This window comes from Cupressus sempervirens, chromosome 3 (assembly GCF_028749045.1).
Source record: "Cupressus sempervirens isolate cs-2001-9-10 chromosome 3, ASM2874904v1, whole genome shotgun sequence".
In the NCBI taxonomy this organism is placed as follows: domain Eukaryota; kingdom Viridiplantae; phylum Streptophyta; class Pinopsida; order Cupressales; family Cupressaceae; genus Cupressus; species Cupressus sempervirens.
The window spans coordinates 815802069-815818164 of NC_143120.1; positions in this window are offsets into that span (position 1 = coordinate 815802069).

Sequence of the window (16096 nt, forward strand, 5' to 3'; positions counted from 1 at the left end):
GGAAAAAAATTAGCACTTAGGAAAAATGCTTAGAAGACTATCTTCTAATGTTGAAAATGGTATTGCAAATTGAGAAGCACCCCAAAAATCCATTTTTGTTGGAAATTTGTCTCATTATCAAAGTTTAAAACTTTTAGGTCTCAATCAAATATGTGTTAACAAACTGACAATGATCTAAAAAAAGCATACATGTATATACACACAGACAAGGAGATATAAGAAACCAATCATTATTTATATAAATATCTTGAAAGAGTTTTCTTGAGATCCAAGAGTTGTAAAAATTATATTGAGATTTGTATACATGTGTTTGGAAATCTGATATACAATGCTAAATAATTAAAAAAATGTTTATATTAGAAAGAAACCAAAGAAAATGAAAATGGGTTTCTCTTGTTATACAAAAAAACTCAATGTTAACCAACAGATAAAGAAAGGACTACTTTTTTACACAATGGAAAATGCCAAATAAAATATGTTTACCTATTTGAAAACATTCATAATGTTGTACTAAAATTTATGTGTTATCATATACTTTTTTTCAAGTAAAAAGATTATGTGATTTCATTACATTAAATGGTTACAAGGTTGTTTGTGAGTAAAACTCTTGCATATCTTATTTTTCAGATTAAATGAACTTCTATGTTTATAATCTTGGATTTTATGGCTCCACATGAGAGAAAATATATTAAATTACATAACTTCATTGACAATCCATTTATGCAGAAGAACTTCTATTTTGCATTTGCAATTAATATAGGTCATACTTATTGTTGTCATCACTTTTGAAAGAAATATAAACTTATTATAGTTAGAAAAATGACTCTTGTGTCACCCTACAATGTGGAAAGAAGTAGTTTTTTTATTGAAGTAACTCAATTTTAAAGAGAACACAAGTACTCCTTTTTGTAATATTTAAACGATTCATATAAATATATTATATGAAACATCCCCAATTTGCATCTTATCATACACAAGAAACAAAATAAAATCCAAAACTCAATTACCTCCATTTTTGTATAAAAAGATAAATTTAATTAATTTTCCCTCTATGATACAATGTCTCTGCAATTTTAAATTCTTTTAACTTAAGTCACAAAAAATTGAGATATTGTGGATTTTGTGTTTAAGAAAATACCATGCCTATTCAAACCTATGTGAAAATAAGCATATTATTTATAAATTTTATCTCTAATAAAAATAATAAAAATCAAACCACCTTAACATGGATAAGTTATTACAACATTTACAATGATTGATGTTCCATGATCAAAGAACAATTTATAGTGTCATGAGAAAAACATACTAATAAATCCCAAATGAAGCTTGTCCTAAGTCTTGAGAAATTGGGGATCAACATAATTCAAAACTTACATGAATTAATCTATATACATATAATCTAATTTATATGAAATACATAGTATTATCATGATGGAACCATCAATCTCCACCCACAACCAACAACTTGAAGTTGGAGGAAAACCCATCTGAACTATAAGTAAAATAAGTAGTTAGATCAAAAGTAAAATATGATAGTAGAAAATAAATTTAAAATATGAAAGATGTATAGATGTGTAGTAGAAAGCTACTCAAAATAATGAAAAATGGGGATCTTCATTGAGTAGGGTTGTGATCGAAGCATTGTAAAATCCTTAAATCTTATGTCTTGTATTGAGATCATCCATATGACTTCTCACCTTTATTGAAGCCATGCCTTGCAATAGGCTGAAGTATATTTATCTTCATCCTCTCGTGAAGCCATCTCCATCTAAAACCCTTATAGTTGCTCCTTTTTTCTTGCATAGCAAAAAAAGAGAGAAGTGAAAGCATTGAAGAATTTTAGGGCTTTCAAATATAAAATATCAAATAATTTAACAATATAACATATGTTTTATACTTTTAGTAAGTATAATTTTAAAAAACAAAATAAATATTTTGAAAAAAAAAACTAGAGTTTTAACACTTTTTATATTCTTTCATTGTGATTTGTTTCTAGAAAAAATCAAATGAAAAGGATATGTGTTACCATTATTCAGAAATAAAAATAAAAGAAAAATAAAGAGTGGGTTTATTGTTCTATTGTCTTGATTTATAGATAAGAAGTTTGAAATAAAGTCAAATATATAATTTATATATCAAATAGTAGCATGGTATATTTATTATTAGGTTAGGATATATATATATATATATATATATATATATATATATATAACTGATATCAATTAGGGGAAAAAAGAATTATTTTATGTATAATTGGTATCTATAAACAATAGTAAATGAATTTATGTGCTATTTAATTACTTCTAAATAATTAATTTTCTTGTTGGTAACAGGTCATTTTTTATTCGAGCTATGAAAGGAGGCCAAAAATGAAAGGGATCTCATCCCCTCATCCCCTTGAAACTAACACCCTAGACCCGTGAGCACGATAACCCAATAGGGACACCAAGCCCAAGAGGTGTAGAGACACACTCTCAACATGGGTCTAGAATAAGGTCTTTGAGAAATCCAAGCCCATAGAGGGTTCAATAGTTGGCTTGACATGAATGTCATTAGCTTCATGTTCATCATCAACTTTTTGGAACAATGCACTTCCTAGTCAATGATTCATTCCAACTCTTGGGATTGTTATGTTGAATGACAATTCCTTCCAACTCCCATCCCCAGCTTTTCATTAGTAACTCTGAGTGTAATTCCTTCTAACTCTCATTCCTTGCATAGACCATCTAGGTTAAATGTAATTCTTGTGATTCAAACTTTGAACCTCCCTATTACAAGGGCTTGAAGCAACTGTTATGTGAGGAGCTCATGTTCTCTTTTAAATAATTTATTACAATTATAATTCTAATATAATTTGTTTGAAAATGAATGAATAAATTAAAATAGTGAAATTTTACTAATATTACTATTGTAAAGGAAGTTTACAATTGATTAAAGTTGTGAGAATCTATATGAGAGATCAAAACATTGAAATTCACGTACTAGTCCTATTCAACTTCTATTTCACTTTCAAGCTGAATAATTCCACAAAGACCAAAAGTTCTTTTACTATGTACAATGAGCTATACAAAGGCAAGAAATGATGGATGAAAATATGATAGAAACCAACATTGAAATTCTCTCTTTGCAACAACCTTAATAGAAACAACCTAAACTTTATGCTATGAGCCCTACATCTTATACAAATGGTACCCAAAATGGAGGCATTATGGAGAATTAAGACTTCCAATGTTGAAATAGAGGAGTAATAGTCATTTTTATTTGTGTGACTAATTATTTATTTGTATTTTTTATAATATTCAAATTAAGAATATTTATAGCCCCATTACAAAAAAAAATAGTAAAAATAGTAATGTTTAGTTTTTGTAATTAAAATTTTTAGTTGCACTACCATTTATTTGTCAAACTCTACTACTTTTTGTCAATTTCACTAATAAAATATGACTTAAACAATCCAAATTAAATGCAACTAGATTTTTTAAATCATATTTTATTATTGAAATTAATGATTTCACCATGATACATTTGACATGATAACAATACATGGAAATCAAAATAACTTCAAATCATAGTTAAAAATATTAATAATTCATTAATATAATGAGTAATAAAAGTTAAAGATCTCAACCTTAAGCTTGGCTTGAGAGGCAATATCTTTTGTGCAATAGGTAGTTTTGGTGCATTGAGCCATCAGACGGGTCAAATGGCTCACATAGATACAAGTGCCATGAGGGGGGCTTAAGCTCTATAGAATATGGTCAAATTTGGAACAAAAAATATTAGAGGGGCAATAGTGATTTGTTTATTCAATGATCATTTTAAGTCATGTAGTAATTTATTTGCCAAAATTCTACTAGTGTGTACTTACCCAACAACATGTAAATGTACTTCCTTATATCCTCCATAGTGTTATGTTAATTAAAACATTGGAGACCGACCTATCCTTTTTGTTTAGCATAAAGACATAGGCATGCTTCTTGAATATGAGGTTTGTATATTTAGAAATATATACAACCCAAGGAGAAATAATTCTAGTAACTTCCAACGCCTTTGATTTGAATCTAGAGTCAAAAGGGTATCAATTAGCTATCTCAAATATCTCTTCTTCTTGACTCTATTCTTATTCTTTGTTTGCACGAGGGATTAGATAGTGTAAAAGATTAATCAATAATCCATACATGCCCTAGAAAACTACATTCAATGCACCAATACATTTTATGTAGTTTCTTTACCTTGAAGCTATATGATATCACAATGAGCTAGGATATTTTAGTAATCCTATGGAAGATACAATTTTTCTCTATAAATTTGAGAAAATATCATGAAAACATCTCCCAAGAAGGCCTTAAGACTAAAAGGTCATCAATAACTAATATGTTGGATATAAATTAACATTTTAATCTTTATAGGAGGTTAATGATTTGCAATTACAACTCCCCCTAAGCCAAGGGTTTAGCTTTTAGTTGAGATTTTATATGCACCTTCTAGAGGTACAAATCCAACTCTTATCTCATTTTCTTCTTTCTTTTTCTATATATTATCGATATCATTTATTTTGTTACTAGTACCAATATTTCTTTAAGCACAAGGCCTCACATTCATCCCTTTGCAAAATCTTGAAATATATCCTAACTCATTACAATTATAGTAATTGATCCCATGCTAGAAAGCATGACCAATTCTCCTCATGTTTTTCCGGAAGCAATAGCCTTATGTCCAAATTTTTTAATGTGAAAACATATCCATTGAAAGATTGAATATCATTGTTCTAATACCCATTCATCACTATCAACCTAGGTTTTCATTATGTAGATTTATGCCTATACTTATTGAAACATAAAATTGAAGCTATAATTATTTTGAATTTATTAAATTATGTCTTAGCCTAAGTGAATTTATTAAATTATGTCTTAGCCTAAGTGAATTCAATCTACTCCTACATTCAACAAAATTATGTCAAACCTTATTCCAAAAATAAAAATTACCATTGAAATACTGAGAAAGCCTAGTGGGAGTAGTTTATGTGGTTACCCAATCTCTACATTTAGAGAGGAGTCTTGGAAGATTGAAGCAAGGAAGGGCAAAGCTCTACTCAAACTTGTTCATTTGCCATTACCTCTTTGTGCAGGTAGGAATTCTCATCTCCCTTGTTCAGATTTTCATGTTTGTCTCATGCTTATGCTACCTTTTTGATGGTTGAATGCTTCTATGATTGTGGGTATGTTGGGAAGATTTGAAAACCATGTTTTTTTTTTAATGTTTTCTTTTCTTGTTTATGTTTGAATTTTGATATTTTCTTGCATGGGAGTTTTGGCATTACTCACACTTGGAGAGGGCAGAAGTGGCCAATTTCTGAAAGGTCCTTTTAGTTGGACTCCAACAGTGTAGAGTCTCTTCTCAGGACTAGAAGAGGGAGAGAGGGTAGGGTGTTATGGGCCCCTACTTGTCAGCACAAACCACATATGAGTTTTGGCATGTAAGAATGGAAGAACGAAATTTCTTGATTTATAGCCCCGATTGGGCACCTAGTTTGGTGTTGTGTCTGACATCTCCTGTTGGAAAAATCCACCTTTCCCTAGTTTTGATTCATTGTGAATCCTATTGCGAAAACCTTGTATGAATATGCATGTTTGATTTGTTTCTTGGTCATGCTTGTTGTTACCTGATTAGATTTTGTTCTCTCCACGATTTTTAGAAATCTGTTGCAGAAATTGATATGGAACCCTTGTTAAGGGCCGTGATGGAAATGTATATTGATTTTTGAAATTCAATTATGTTCGGGGTTAGAATCCTGTGTAGAAATGTATTTTAAACCTCTGTTGAAGTGGCAATGAAGCCGAGTTTTCTTACTGATTCGTTCTTGGCGGAGCCTTTGAACCAAGTAGTTTTAATAGAAAAATGAGATTGAGTAAATATGCTTGCATTGAGTCTTATAGCTTTGTTTTCAGTTTTGCGTATGTAATTTAAAAATCAGATGTGGTGGTGTTACCTTACTGCACATTTTTATGATTGGTAATCACATTCGTTTCAATTAGATTAATCAGATAACATGTTGATATATATACTTAGCTATGCATTTTTAAGTTTAAAATATGTTAAGAAAAATTGCATTTGAGTTGTGTTTTAAAATTTTTATAATTATACATGTGCGTGAGGAAGTTTAGTGAATTTATTTGAATACTTGTTTATTACATTTAATCCTATTATCACTTTTATATATTAAAACATAACTGGTTGGTGTTTTTGGGCATGACATTTGGGTATCAGAACTCGGTTTTGTGACACTGGGGCAATAATGGACCCATGTAAAGTGTGGACATTTAAAACTACATGAATTAAACCTCCTCTCACATTTTTGTATTTGATTAGTGTAACTTTGATGAAATGATAAAAATATATAGACTTCTCTATAAGTTCTTGTTAAAAAAATTCAATATTCAAACTTACACTTTCAACAACATTGTTCTCAATTCCAAGAAGATTGGGAGGAACATCTGAGTTAGTGAGTAGTATTTCATGGTATTAGCATACTTAAGAGTTCTCACCACCCTTTATGTAAAGGAAGAATCATCGTTGGGAAACATATATTGTGTGTGAAGCTAAGTTGGCTTAGTGCTTTAAGTTAATGTGCTTCTTCCTTTCCATTTAGATTGCCAGATTGATTCTAATCATCATGGAAGAATAGAATTAACCAGAAAGTGTTAGATTAGGTAATAGTATTAGAATGATAATGTTATTTTCATTCTCTTGAATAATTAAGGTATATGCATATTAGAAATTGGATTCTTTTAGGTGAATGCAATAGTGGCTCCTAAGCAAATGATTACCAATTCCCATTACTCATAGAATTGCATCATTCAGTTTGGTTCATCTAAGATTACTCATATGGTTTCTATACGTGTTTGTTTTGAAAAGAGTTATTTGTTCATATGATTCAACAAACTTATTAATCTACATTGGAATAACAAAGTTGATACCTTCTAATATTCCACTCCAATAATCTATGAGGGATATCCTAAACTAAAGGAGAAGGAAATCGAAATGAAAATATAAAATGCAAGAGCATAAAAAAATTTAATATATATATATATAAATACTGTTGGAAGTGCTCATTTTAATCCTACGGAATTTGTATGGAAGAGGAAAATAAGTCCTTTCTCACAATACAGAACAATATAATAATAAGAAAATATCCTATAGTATCTTTTAAATAAAATAATAGATCATTTAAGTAACAAGCAAAGCATAACATATTAAAATAATATAAAAGAAGGACCTAAGGTACAGTCACTATCATTTCAAATAAGAAGTCAGAACAGTATTAAAAATGGGAGTTTCCAAGGAAGGGTCGACCCAACAACTAGATGGGACATTCAACAATGGAATAGTAAAAAAAAAAAAAAAAAAACATAAAAGAATGTTGCCTCAATGACACTGAGCGCTCATACCTAGTCTAAATGTAGGAAAGGCTTATGGGAAAGAGGTAGGAAAAGGACCCACCTACCCGTGTTTTCCTTCATGCCTCCCAAGCTCATAAAGGAGTTGAAGTGATACCCAAGACACTTAAGTCAGCGCATCTAATTTTGCCTTTTGGTCAGCAAGGTAATGATGAGGGTGGGCTGCCATGTCATAGATGCTAGCCCATAGAGATAGTTAAGTCTTAGAAAATTGAGACATGAAATTGAGTGCTAAGGCGAGATGGTAAGTGGTTGGAGCAAATACCACCCCATGCACCCTCATGACATTTTGACATTCCTCTTTTGAAACAAATTTCCAATGGAGCAAGTCAAGCAATTAAATCTTCAACAGCAAGTATTCCATGCTCCAAATCCAGTTGGTCAGTGGTGACATGATTGAATGGGCAGGGAGCAGGTTGGTATTAAATTTGGAACTCTATCAAACCTATTCTATCCTTCATATTCTCAACCACCTTAACGTACTTTCAATTTAGTCCTTGTTCCTAGCGTGGGTGCAGACACATGCAGCTGAAGACATAACAAATATTGACCTTGCTCAATAAAGCCTCCACGCATTTAAGGCTGGGCGCATTAAGTTGGGTAAGAAGTTATCTTTTTGCATAGAAGAAGGTACGCAAGGTACCAAGTGGAGCATCTTAGAGCCTTGCGCCAACGCAAAACGAGGGAGACTTGTGTTAGTGTTCAAATGTTAGCATGGAAGAGTGGGAAACAAGCCCTACATGATGGACAATGTTCTTGCCCATGTGCCCACATGGATAGTAATGGGGAGCCACCATGTAACCTTGGGATAGGTGAGTAGGGGTTTTGGGAGTTAGTAGAAGATGGTTAAAGGAGTAGGGAGTTTAGTAGAGGTTAGTATAATTAGTAATTAAGGTTTGTAGTTAGTTAGTTAGTTGGAATAGTATTAGTAAGTCTTCAAAATAAGTTTTAGGATTTAGTATAATTAATAAGTGGGAAGTAGAGTTGTATGTTTTATATTTCAAATATTAGATTTTAATTAATGTTAGTAATTTTAGTATGTTTTAGATAGTTTAAAGTTTTAAGTATTTAATTCAATTTTTTTTAGTGTTGTTTTATTTTTATTTTATTATTATTAAAGTATTTCTAGATTAGTAAGATTTATTTATGGAATAAAGTTTTCTTTTAATTTAGTTAGTTTAGTTACTAGTTTAAATATGTTGGGTAAGTTAAGATAGTTAATTTATTCAATTCGTTAAAGAAGTAATCTAGAACCATTATGTTAGTAATTAGTGTTTATTAATTTAAATTTTAAAATTAATTAAAGTTAATAGTAGATATTAGTTTATTAGTTTATTTTAATGTTAATAACCATATTGTTCTTAAGTTGGAACTTAGTGTCATTTTATTAAAAATGTTTTTGTTTAGAAAAGGATTATAAAATTGAGATAGATCATTGGAGTAACTTTAAGTCTCGAATAAATAATTGGACTTAAATTAGCAAGTTTTATAGTAGACAATGTTGCGTTGAAATACGATAGCTATTAGATTATGTGATCGATGTAGATATCTTGGAATGCGTCTAGATAAGGGCTAGCATAGAATGAACAATTTAGTTGTGTGACTTCCGGGAGGAAGTCAAAGGCTAGTGGGGGAGGATGTAAGGTCCCTCCTCGCATGTACTTATTAAATATGAATTTCTCTATCAAATTCGTTGTAGGATATTTGAATGGATATGGAGTAATGTTGTAGGTTTTTAAATGTCCTAATGAAAATTGAGAACAACAAATACATCAATGCTTTAATACTTAAAGATTAGAGAATGACTATGTTGTCTCGACTGTTTAAAACATTAATTTGCACTAACAATGATACAAGGTGTTTCACTTAATGATGATGTTATTGATTTTGTTACCTCAATGATTAGGATTATATGCATTTAGATAGTTCAATATTCACTATTGGTGATGTTATGATGTTTAGGTATATGCATGCCTAACAATGATTATTCTTGTATTTAATCTGAAAATGAAATAAGTTATATGTCATATTGATGATGTAATTGCTGATCATTAAATGTGAGTAGAAATGAATTAAATAGTTAAGTAATTGAAGCATTATGTTCTGAGTTCACCCCGATCCATCGTAGCATAGTGATACATTACTATTATTTTGATACTCATGACTCGAGATGTCAAGACATTATCTGATGCTTGAACATATTTTATTATCTCATGTTGTGTGATGTTACTTTTAGATATTTGATATTCGTCATTTGAGGTTTTATGTATATGTATGTTGATGAATTAAGTAAAATGTAGGATTAACACATTGATTTTGGAATCTTTATGATTAAGGATATAAGTAGGATGAAAGAAACCTTGATTGATGTATGTTTCAAGTTATGTGAATTTCTGATTCTTATATACATATGTACATGTGATTTTATAGGACTACTGATGTGTGCAATGAGTGTGCAGATATTCTAGCCGAGAAAATCGACGGAGGAACAGAATTGATCTCTATCTGCTCATTGTGGAAACATTGTTGTTTGTAATTCAAGTGTTTTAATTGTGAGATGTATGTATGTATCTTTCTGTGTTCAGTGAATGTTAATGTTCGTAACTATGTTCTTTTAGTGTCACTTAACACTCGTGAATTGTTTATGTTCTTCAGTGTGCTGATTAGGGTTAGCTGTGTAACCTTTGGACCTAGTTGGTTTAAGTTAGTGTAAGTTTGCTAATTTGGTGCTTAATCGAGTTTAGTCATCCCTAATCCGAATTAGTGCTTAATCTGCATTTTTGAGTTGTTAGTTGGTCCTAATTATTTTCTAGCTTTTGTTTGGCTCTAAACCTATTTCTAAGGCTTTAAAACATGAAATATTTATACCCAAGGGGTATGGGTATGGGTTGGGGGTCTTTTCCAACCCCTAAGCCCCTTTTTTTGACTTTTGAGGTCACTCAAAAAGTCTCTTTTTGCCTTTGTGCGAAAATTGACTATGGCTACTATGAGTTGTCTCACCTCACCTCCACTTAGTGGTTAACCATAGTATGGGTTGAGTTAGGAGCTTCTAGATTTGTAGATGGGTGGGAGAAGTTATTGATCCTTTTGGTGGTTGAGTTTGAGGCTTATTTAGAGGCCCTTCTTGGAGTAGTTTAGGTGGTTACCCAATCTCTACATTTAGAGAGGATTCTTGGAAGATTGAATCAAGGAAGGGAAAAGCTCTACTCAAACATATTCATTTTCCATTACCTCTTTGTGTAGGTAGGAATTCTCATCTCCCTTATTTAGATTTTCATGTTTGTCTCATGCTTATGCTACCTTGTTGATGGTTGAATGCTTGTATGATTGTGGGTATGTTGGGAAGATTTGAAAACCATGTTTTTTTTTAATGTTTTCTTTTCTTGTTTATGTTTGAATTTTGAGATTTTCTTGCATGGGTGTTTTGGCATTACTCACCCTTGGAGAGGGTAGAAGTGGCCAATTTCGAGAAAGGTCCTTTTAGTTGGACTCCAACAGTATAGAGTCTCTTCTCAAGACGAGAAGAGGGAGAGAGGGTAGGGTGTTATAGGCCCCTACCTGTCAGCACAAACTACGTATGAGTTTTGGCATGTAAGAATGGAAGAACGGAAGTTCTTGATTTATAGCCCCGATTGGGCACCTGGTTTGGTGTTGTGTCTGACATCTCCTGTTGGAAAAATCCACCTTTCCCTAGTTTTGATTCATTTTGAATCCTATTGTGAAAACCTTGTATGAATATGCATGTTTGATTTGTTTCTTGGTCATGCTTGTTGTCACCTGATCAGATTTTGTTCTTTCCACAGTTCTTAGAAATGTGTTGCAAAAATTGATATGGAACCCTTGTTAAGGGCCATGATGGAAATGTATATTGATTGTTGAAATTTAATTACATTCGGGATTAGAATCCTGTGTAGAAATGTATTTTAAACCTCTGTTGAAGTGGCAACGAAGCCAGGTTTTCTTACTAGTTCTTTCTCAGCGGAGCCTTTGAACCAGGTAGTTTTAATAGAAAAATGAGATTGAGTAAATATGCTTTCATTGAATCTTATAGCTTTGTTTTTAGTTCTGTGTATGTAATTTAAAATCAGATGTGATGGTGTTACCTTACTGCACATTTTTATGATTGGTAATCACATTTGTTTAAATTAGATTAATCAGATAACATGTTGATATATATACTTAGCTATGCATTTTTAAGTTTAAAATATGTTAAGAAAATTTGCATTTGAGTTGTGTTTTAAAATTTTTATAATTATACATGTGCATGAGGAAGTTTAGTGAATTTATTTGAATACTTGTTTATTACATGTAATCCTATTATCACTTTTAAATATTAAAACATAACTGGTTGGTGTTTTTGGGCATGACACCATTCATACATCACATGCATTAACATACTAAAATAACATGTAAAGTAAATGCATCTAAAACATGTAATAAATTAAACACACACACTTGACACCAAGTACGATTACCCAAAAACCTTCCAAATGAGAAGGTAAAATTGGGGTGGGGATGACACCCACAAATCTTCACTACTACAACAATAAGGTGTAGCCAATTAAGGTTACAATGGTTTGACCATGAAACATGATCTGCCCTATAAAAGGCCTGCCCTGTTAAAGGCTTGCAAAGATTGTTAAGTCTCACCTTGTTAGAAGATTTCAACACCCTGTTAGAAGTGTGCCTGGTTAAAGGACTTTTAGATCATTTAGTTGGAATACCACCCTGTTAAAGGATTTGGTAAAGCTTGTTAGGACTACTTTTCCTATGAGATTTAACTAAAATTACCTATCAAAATTTCTCAACATAGATCTTGTGGTTGGCACTTGTTTGCCTAATAATAGATCACCTCTATCCAATCTCTAATTAATCCTTCACAATATGATGTGACAATGTTGTATCCTCTATCTATAGTTCTTCACTTAACTAATTCTACAATTCACTTTCACTACTAAGTTACCTTGAATGCTCTGCAAACTATCTTGTTTCATCTCTAATTTGATCATTCACTCCTTCACAATGCTCTCAACTCTCTTCTCTCTCTTTAAAATTTAGGCCTTTTTCCTCCTTAAGAAGACTGAAGTGGCTTAGGATTAGGTATGAATCTACAGCTGAGATTCATCCATTTTGTCACTTAAACCTTCCCATTTTTTGATTGGTTGCATGTAATTGCATAGGGAATCTGCACGTAGATTCATCCTTATCTCTAAAGAATCAAAATCTATCCTTAAGTCAGCTGAAAAATGGTTTACATAGTTAGTTGTGCCATAACAAAAAAATATGTCCAATCTGTGTTGCTCGACATATGTAGTTTCTGATGCTTGGCATATATTATAATTCTGGTTCTGACTCGACACTTGAATTGCTCAGGATCTATTGCTCACTTGGCACTTGAATCACTTGGCATGGTCTATCTGCTCAGCACTTGAGTGACTCGACACTCATTGCAATTCGGCATGGTCTTGTATTTACATATTATACTCGATATGCATCTCTAGATCAACATGAACTAAGTAAATGTCTTAAGTGTGTTGAAACTCAATTTTCAAAACCAATATGAGATCAATAAAAATAGGCGAAACCATGTGGGAAAAACCCTACTCCAAAAGGAGATAGAAGAAGCTAAAAAATAGAAAAGAAGGAAGGAAGGACTTATTAGTGAGACCCCCCAAGGACAACTACCTTCACCCTAAGCACAAAATGCAGCTGAAGATACCATGGGGATGAAAAAAGTTCTGTGAAGATGTTTGCAACCTACTCGACATTGGGAATGCACTCCAGCATAAGAGAGCCATCTTAAATCAAATTCCTAATAAAGTGCATGTGAAGCTCAATATGTTTGGTCCTCTGATGCTCAAGTAGGTTGTGGGAAATGTGTATAGAACTTTGATTGTCACACCAGAGAAAGGTGGAACTATCAAAAGGAAATCCAAAATCTTTCATCAACTATCGAAGCCATAAAACCTCCTAACTAGCTAGCACAATTACCCTATATTTTCCCTCTATAGATGATAATGTTTGAGCATGATGCTTCTTGCAAGACTATGTGATAGGATTAGAACCAACACAAAAGAAAAAGCTAGAAGTAGACCTTCAATCATCAATACCACCAGCCCAATCTGAGTCTGCATAACCAACAATGTGAGGATCCCTTGATATGTAGTACCTCGTATGTACCTCAAGATATGTTTGGAAGCTTGCCAATGAATCTCATGTGGATCATGTGAGAATTTAGAAACAAGTCCAACCTCAAAGGATATATCAGGACATTTTTGCATTAGGTACAACAAACTACCCACAAATTGTCTGTATAAAGTGGAATCCATTATAGGAGTAGCGTAAGTGGTAGATAAAAAATCACTTAACTGAAAAGGTGTAGGAGCAGGCTTACAATCAAGCATTTTGAATCTATGAACCATATCAACATCATAATTTTGGTAGAGTATGATTATCCCATCCAAAGACTAAACTTGGAGGCCCAAAAAATGGTGCATAAGTCCAAGGTCTATCATCTCAAACTGCTCTCTCACAGCTCGCTAAACACTCTGAATCATAGAGCATGAGCTACCTGTAATAATAAGATCATCAACAAATAACACAAGTATCAATAAATTAGCCCCATGACATTGAATGTACATTGTAGGATCAAAATGATACTGAGTGAAGTATGAAGCAAGTAATAAGGAATCCATCTTCCCATACCAAGCTCGAGGGGCTTGTTTGAGCCCATATAAAGACATTCAAAGTTTGCAAACCATAGAAAATTCCTGCACGAAACCATGAGGTTGCTCCATATATATATCCTCATGTAGGTCTCCATACAAAAAGATACTCTTCGCATCCATCTCAAATATCGTCCATCCCTAAGAAGTTGTATGAGAGAGTACAAGGTGGATATAATTCATCTTGATGATAGGAGAAAAGGTCTTAGGGTAATCAATACCCTCAACCTATGAAAAACCCTTCGCAAAAAGATGTGCCTTGTACCTATCAATATAACCATTTGCAATATACTTTGTACGGTACACCCACAACACCGAACCAACTTTCTTCCTTTTGGAAGAGGATAAAGATCCCAAGTGTAGTTCATCAAAGAAGAGTACTCCTCATCCATAGCTCTATCCCACTCAAAGTGTCCTGTCACTTGCTAAAAACTCAATGGATCATTTGAAATGGCATGACTCAATAGTCTAGTACTAGATGTTTGAGTACAAGTGTGACGAGAATATGAAGGATCTCCTGCCATAGCTCTAGTTGCATCTACAGTATCACGAGTTGACTTAGACACTCTCTAAAAATTTGGTGGAGGTGGAGAAGGTGGATCATTATCAAGATCATCCTTAGAGGATACATAATCTTATATAGGAGAAGAGGAAGTACTAGGTAGTGAAGGAGAAGCTAGTGATGGAGGTTCCATATGAGGATAACACTCATTAAACTAGATATCTCGCTGAAACAAGATCTCTCTAAAATTAAGATCAAACAACCTATACGCATTCGCATCCTCGCAATAGCCAACAAAGATGAGTGGTTGGCTCTTCCTCTTGATGGCTTTAATCTGAGCATCTAGAATAAATGCCTAATCCTCACTACCAAAAATGCGAAATGTAGAAACATAAAGCTTGAAATGAGTCCAAGCCTCCTTAGGAGTCAAATGTTGCAATGCCTTTTAAGGTATCCAATTCTAAATATAGTGGGCACAATTGTTAGCCTATACCCAAAATGAAGAACTCATAGCTTGAGATTGTATCATACAATTGACCATCTGTCGCAATGTCCCATTCTTTCTCTTTGCTACCCCATTTTGTTGAGGGGTATGTGGAACTATGAATGGATGTTCTAAACCATGCTTAGTGAAAAAATATTTGAAAGACTAAGTCACATATTACCTACCATTGTTAGTGTGTATATGCCTAACAGAAAGAGTAGACCTCTTCTGCATAAATGTCTTAAAGATTTGAAATGAATCAAAGACATCATACTTGTACTTCAAAAAGTACACCCATGTGCATCTAGCAAAGTCATCTATGAAGATAAGCACATATTGAGCACTTGAAAAAGATGGAGTGGGGAATGACATAAGATCACTATGTATCATCTCTAATGGTTCCTTAGCACGTGTGGATCTACTTGCTGGAAATGGATCGCTGTGATTTTTTCCATGTGCACAACCTTACAAACACTGTTAGTACAAGAGATCTAAGGTAGCCCAATCACTAACTCTTGTGTACTCATTTCATGCAGATATCTATAGTTGACATGGGCAAAACACTCATGCCAAAGCTTGCTCACTATGTCTGCATGTCCAACAAGAGAATCACCTAAAGAATCAGAGTTCTCAAAACCATAAAATTGATATGTAAGACTATAAATCAATACTCCCAGTAGCAAAAACCATGTTAGGATCACAGAGATCTCAAATAACCACGTCATGTGGTGAGAACTCAACTATCTTATTAGAGCCAAAATGACAAATATGGAAGACAGATAGGAAGTTCGTAGAAGTGGTTGGAACCAAGAGAACATCCTGTAGGGAACCACCCTATAAAGAGATAGTGTTTGAACCTAAAACTAAAAGATGTGTGAAGTCACCAACTATAATATATGTAGTAATATTATGAGCAAGTGAGGTAACC